Genomic DNA, 6,799 nt, shown 5'->3' on the forward strand with positions numbered 1-6,799 from the left:
ACACTGAACTCTTGTTAATTTGCTTTTATAATAGTTTCTTTTTGTAGTTCTAAACTTAATTGTTAGGAGAATCCGTTTTATTTTGTATTCAGCTTGTAAAATGGTATTGTTACGAGACCTCTTAAGTTATTTCCATAGAGCATCTTTTGTTTGGTTTTGGAGGGTATTTTTATTTTTGTTAATGCTCTGTTATATATTTTGTTAAATGTAAGTTTACAATTAGTATACACAGCATGAGCGGAGTCTAAAGATGCTATCTGCATCCAGTCTGTATTTCTGATTTCGTCATTTACTATAGTTTCGTTCATGATGCTATTATACTGTTTTATAGTCTCAGTGAGTTTTAAGGGTTCTTGTTTAGTATGTAATTGTATCACAGTGACATAATGGTCTGGCAGTTTACACATTATGACAGTTGCTGTGTAGCTGTTTGGTGGGGCCCATATATTTATGTGGTGAATACAGGATAACGTGATTGTATTTTCGACCATCTCTTCTCGTGTATACGACTGCATGGATGGCGTTATGTTATATGTTGATAAGAGGTCTAGATATTGTGCTGTGTTATTATTTATGTTGTTAATGTTTGGGGTATTTTCATGAGTTCCATTCAGATCCGTGACTACTGTTTTTTTTTAATCCTGCTAGCTTTTATGAGTTAACTTTTGCCGGACTGTTAGTGAGTCGCTCCACGATGGTGGAAGGTCGGACGAAACCTTCTCTTTTACTTTTATGAGGTAATCGAGGAACCGACTAGATATCTTTTGATTCTATGGGAGTGTCAATTTTCTGGCTTAGTTGAATTACAATGTCTTTTAAATGTTCACTAGCAATTACTGTTGTTGGTTTAGGAGTTCGTAATGTTTTTTAAAGAATTTAGTTCTTGCCGTAGTTCCGTTGTCTCTTTAATTAAGTTATGCTGTCTTTCTGTTAGCTCTTTAACTGTTTTTGATTTCTCTGTCTGCAATACATCTTCTACAAAACTGTTATTAAATTTAATAAATTTTTTGGTAATTTTTGCGGTATGTTTTTCAAATAGTTCTCCAACAAAATTAATTAAACCGTGTTTTAGGTTTTGTAATTTATTATCTAGTAATAAAAGTGAGCTCACCTGAATTTCCGTTATTGTACTTGTTGTTTTTCATTCCTTCTGTTGTTGATTGTTGCGTTATCTGTTTACTGCCTGCTGTTGCTTTCTGCATTGGCTGTTTTCCGCCTGCTGTTGAAAGTGACATTCCTTTGTTTTCTCTACAATGTGAACATTTCCATTCGTCACGCTTCACATTCAGTTTCCGCTGGCAAGTGGCCTCTGACAATCCTGAATAGAGAAAATGTATATTTCTCTGGCAGTTCCACATATTATGTGGTTTTCTTCCGCCGTTAAGTCTTCCTGGAATTTACAGCACTTGATCTTTCTGGTTTTGGCGATCCTGGTATGACTGCTAAAATGGCGACTTCCTTTGTTCTGTTGTGTGGTTGAGTACTGTATGCTTCAAGCTTTGAAGACTTATAACTTACTTATTAATTAATTGACACTTACAGTCTTTACTTTACATCAATATGTTCGGCTTGACGAACGGAATTCTTTGACACATTTGAATTTGTATCCACAATCCCTACTTTACAACTTGAAATATGGGAGCATCGAAATAGCGTGTTTGCTGCTAAAGCGCCCTGTAATTTGTAACACTATATTTTATTTGCATATATATATAATAATTACATTATAAATTAGAGAAAATCACAAAATTTAAAGATTATAAAAATTACATTGATTTCTGAAATCTTTTTTACACAGTTACAATAATCGTCTTTAATGACATTCCAGATTGTAATTTTTACAAAATTCAGGAACGAGTGCTGCATATGTGATTCATTTTCTACATTGCATTTCAATTACAATTTTGATAATAATAATACCTTTTTTTTGCATATATACAACACGTGTACATATATATTTACAACTTCTAATATTAACAATGAAGATTACACGGAATTTTTGAATAATGGATAATAATAATGATAATAATATGATAACGTCTCAAATAAATTACACAAATATGATTATTACAGATATTTTTTTGCATGTTTACACATTATGTATAAAATAACACATTTTCTATTTTCATCGTACAGAGTAATTACATATTTACAATTAATGATTATTACACTTGATGCTCTGTACATTATACTGTACGCACTTTAAGGCACATTTTTCAGTATTTTTTTTTCTTTGGATACAAATTCATATACTTTTTTTTTTAACATCTGTATCTTCATTATTATTATACACCGTACTGAATTTGAAGTCTTTGATTATAAGGATTACGCGTGGATGAGTGAGGCATTAAATCCCACCTACTTCGAAGCTTGGGTTAGCTTTTATGAAAAGAGTGGGATTAGCCTTCACTATTTATGTTGCTACTGTTGTTGGATCGGATGTAGGCAGTGGATGCTGGGTGATTTGTGATGTGTATATTAGTGTTAATGGTATATTAACTTTGTTGGTATATTTTCCAGATTTCGTTTTTTAATGTTCTGTAGTTATCTACGTGTTTTAAATTTCTTGGTAGGTTGTTGAGTTGCGTGGGTATCTGATGTGATCTCACAAAAGAACCGTATGAGTTGATGAAGGGTGTGGGGATGTAGAGAGTTGTTGTAGGTCGCGTTATACGATATGTGTCTCTGTTGTTTCGATACGTGATGTTGAAATAATTCCTTGCTAATGTCATGTAGTGTTTCAGGTTTTTAATGCTCAGGATTCTGTGTGTCGCCATGTGCTGGTCGGATATTGGTTGTTGCGTGTAAGGTGTCCAGATCACTGTTGACACAATTTTTCTGTGTAGTGTTTCTAATTTTGTTAGGTGGCTGTTTGATGCGTTTGTATAGACTGTTATACCGTATCTGAGTAGGGATTCACAGATACCGTGATATAGGAGTTTTTTATGTTAGATGGAATAATGTCTTTTACTTGGAAGAGTTTCGCTGCGATGATCCGGAGTTTGGTAAGTGGGTATTCTATGTTTTGTCCATTTAAGATGGCAATCTATGTGGAGACCAAGGTATTTTGCGTGGGTTACAGGTTTCATTTCGGAACATTGGCAGGTATTTTTGTTGTTAATGCAGCGGCATGTGTGACAGTGTATCGACAGTGATGCGGGGCGCATGATTCTTGGGTTGTGTATTATCAACATCTGTGTTTTGGTGCCGTTGATTACAATTGCGTTTTGGTAGAAGTATGTTGTGATTTCATTTAGGTCTTGTTGTGCTTCGGAGAGAGCCGTGTTGATGTCTGTGTGGATTGCTAGTAGTGCAGTGTCATCTGCGTATTGAAATATTTGACTTCTTATGGATATGTTATGAACATCGTTAATGTACAGTATATGTTGAATAGAATGGATGATAATATGATGCCTTGAGGGACACCGTGTTTTATTTGTATACCCTGGCTGTGACATGTACCTATTTTTATTACTTGTGTTCTGTTTGAGAGGTAGTTCCTGAACCATGTATGCAGTGTTCCTCTTATACCTACTGAGTATAGTTTGATGAGTAGTATGTCATGTTCAAGTGAATCAAATGCAGTGGTGGCCCGTACATAACACTGCGACACTGCAGTGCTTATGTACGGGCATCCCCAAGGAAAAAATGAAAAATTTTAATTTTGTTTGTGTTTAAAAATAATAACAATGCTTAAACATTATATAAATGCAATGCATGTTAAAGGTTACAGCTTATGTTTTGACATTGATCGAATAGTTAATAATTGGAATTGTTCGATTAAAACTTTAGATTACGAAACAGATGCACTGTGATCTAACGCCGATATTCGTTTGCGCTTGTCATTGCACGTTACGTCATTCAGACACTGCCCAAATGGCAGTATATTTTTAGTATCCTTACGCACGTTACACAAACGAGGTGAAGGCTTTGTTGATTTTTTGTATATTTCTGTGAACATTAGTTGGAAATTCTCATATAATATTACAGGATCATTTATTTTAAGTAGGCAATTCCAGTCTGTATTTTTTACATGGTTATCGACGACAATGCTCTTTAATACGATCGAGTTTTGTCGACTTTTGTGGTGGTGGGATTCAATAATAAATGAATGCATGATTGTGTTATTGAATTGTTCAGTATTTCTTCTCTTGTTGGGGAGTTAATGGTAGGGTTTATGTTGTACTGACTGAATATATCGAAGTATGTGTTAGTGGTTGAAGAAGTGTGGTAAAGAGTATTTATATTAATGTCTCCCATTTGGATTAGCCTATGTGTTGTACGGGGTTCGATACCGCTCAGCCATGCTTCTAACTCATGAAGAAAACTGAGTGGATTATTATCTGGGGGTTTGTATATTATGTTTATTGTGTATTTGATACTCTGTTTGTGGCTATTTGTGATTTCCAAAATTAATGTTTCCTCATGTTCGAAATGAGTTTGTTTTTCAGTCACGTATTTTTCTTTGATAAGTGCCAAGATGCCACCTCCTCTTTTGTTTGGTCTGCATAAGTTGTAGGTTTGGTAATTATTAATGTTGTATGCGTAAATTTCTGTGTTGCTTATTTCAACTTTGGTCAGTGTTAGCACATCCATGTTTGTCATGGTGTAGTTGAGCAGCGTTATCAATGTAAGCCAGTGTTTTTTATACTTCTTATGTTTGTGTGTACGTTAGTGAAGTTGGTGTTGGTGGAAATGTTGTCTGACCATTTCTTGAAAGAGTCAAAGACCTTGAAGTTTATATTGTTTGACTGGATATGTTCACCTATGTTTGAGATCTCCATTACATAGTTTTTAATGATTTCTAATCTTGTTCTTAACGATGCGAATAGTTAGTGTTTTATATTGGTAGGCTGTGTAGGTCGGATTCTCTTGCAATTATGTAAACTCGAGTGTTTTCATTCTTTCTCATAAATATCTATGAATACTTAGTCCACAGAAACTTGTATTTTTTCTCTGTTTTTGTCTTCCTTGCTTGGTATAGAAGATTTTTGAAGTATGGAGTCCAGTGTTCCGTTATATAGATTGGTGTTGGGAGTTTCTTGTCAGTTTGGATCGATTTTGTCGACCTTGTTTTCTTGTTTGCTGCAAGAATGGAGTCTCTCAGACTTCTGTTGGTAAAACGAGAGATGATTGGTGGCGGTCTCCCTTTGTTTTTTTTGTGGGCATCGGGTAATAGAGGTGATGTCTGTGGTTGCGACTTCAATGCCAATTTTGCTGCCGATCAGCTGCATTATGTTGCTTAAATCTTCTGTCTTTTCTTTTGTTATTCCCTCAATTTGAAATTCTTTTTTTCTTTCGTTTTGTAGCATGTGCTCCATTTGACACTTGAGTGTCTTTACCTCTTATCGTAGTTCTTCGTTTTCGTTTCTTGTGTTTGTGTCGCTACTGTTAATTTTGTCTTTATTTCTCTCACGGTTCCTAACATTTCTTTTAGAGGTCACGTTATTAAACTGTATGTAATGTTCATACCCCTCACATATATTTTTTTATTTGTTCCATGTGTATATTTAGCAAGTCTTTAACCATGAGTTTGAATGAATCAAAGTTATCTGTAATTTAGGATCAGGAAGCAGCTTACCTTGATGTGCATCGTTGGTTTTCTTTGGTGTCTGTTTTTTGTTCTTCATTTTCTCACGGCATTGTAGATAGCGGCACGAAATGGATCATTCGGTCCATTTCGTGGCTCCTTTTGCTTTCCATGTGCTTTCTAAGATCCCAGAACATTGGTAGTGTTGTCTTTTTCCACATCCAGAACAATATGGCCCGTCCCCTTCGTCGCTTAATGGCTTATTGCACTTGTTACAGCTCACTGTGTTTGACCTTCGCTGTCTCGGTGACCTTTAGACTTTCTTCCCATTAGCGACGGTAGTGCGACTTTTAAAATTAATAATAATAATAATAATAATAATAATAATAATAATAATAATAATAATAATAATAATAATAATAATAATAATAATAATAATAATAATAATAATAATAATAATAATCTATCAGTTGTGCACAACAAATTAGCAGTTAACGAAGAATGTCGTTATTTGGAATATTATGGCAGAAACAACTCTGGCAGTTTAAACTCATTTATTTTATTTTGAATGTTGGCATTGTGTATTCTTCCCATCGGTTCTTTATTTTGCATAAGAAAAACTCGATTTTCCTGGAGGAAATTATCTCCCACTTCAAAATAAGACTGCCTAATTTACCTCCATCTGCAAAACCATCATAAAGTGTCCTTCAATTCTAGAGGGGATTCAAACCCAGGTGGCGTTCTTTCAACATGGAAGCACTCCTTTAAAGAAGTGAACTTGATGGAAGAAATTTCGATCTTGTTTGACTGATAACTATCTTGAGAAATTTTCTACGCATTTTGAGTCAATCCGGTTTCGTATTTGGAAACATTATAGCATTGATAAAAATGTTTGCTTTTCTATGAAAATTTACAGAGAAATATAATATTGTTTAATTAATCATTCAGCAGTGAAGAATGAAATGAAATATAAGTTCCTCCTGAGGGGTAATAAAGAAGTAACCTTCCATAGATTTTTCTGCCACAAAAATCCAGCCTCAGGGTTTTCCGCTGGTTATTTGTTCTGTTAGCCAAGTATCCCTCGGGTGCATTCGCAACAACACCAAATTAGGGGAAATTTTGTTCCGAATCTGAAAAACATTCGGAGTCCCTAGTCAAACCTTCAGCGAGGGAACGCCGAATCGGTCTATCTTCATGGAAGCATGACGCCATATTTCTCAGAAACTTACAAAAAATATATGTAGTATTATGCATATAATATGTAAATAA

Source organism: Typopeltis vanoorti, chromosome 2 (assembly GCF_054136105.1).
Source record: "Typopeltis vanoorti isolate ZY-2024b chromosome 2, IOZ_Tvanoo_1.0, whole genome shotgun sequence".
Lineage (NCBI taxonomy): Eukaryota > Metazoa > Arthropoda > Arachnida > Uropygi > Thelyphonidae > Typopeltis > Typopeltis vanoorti.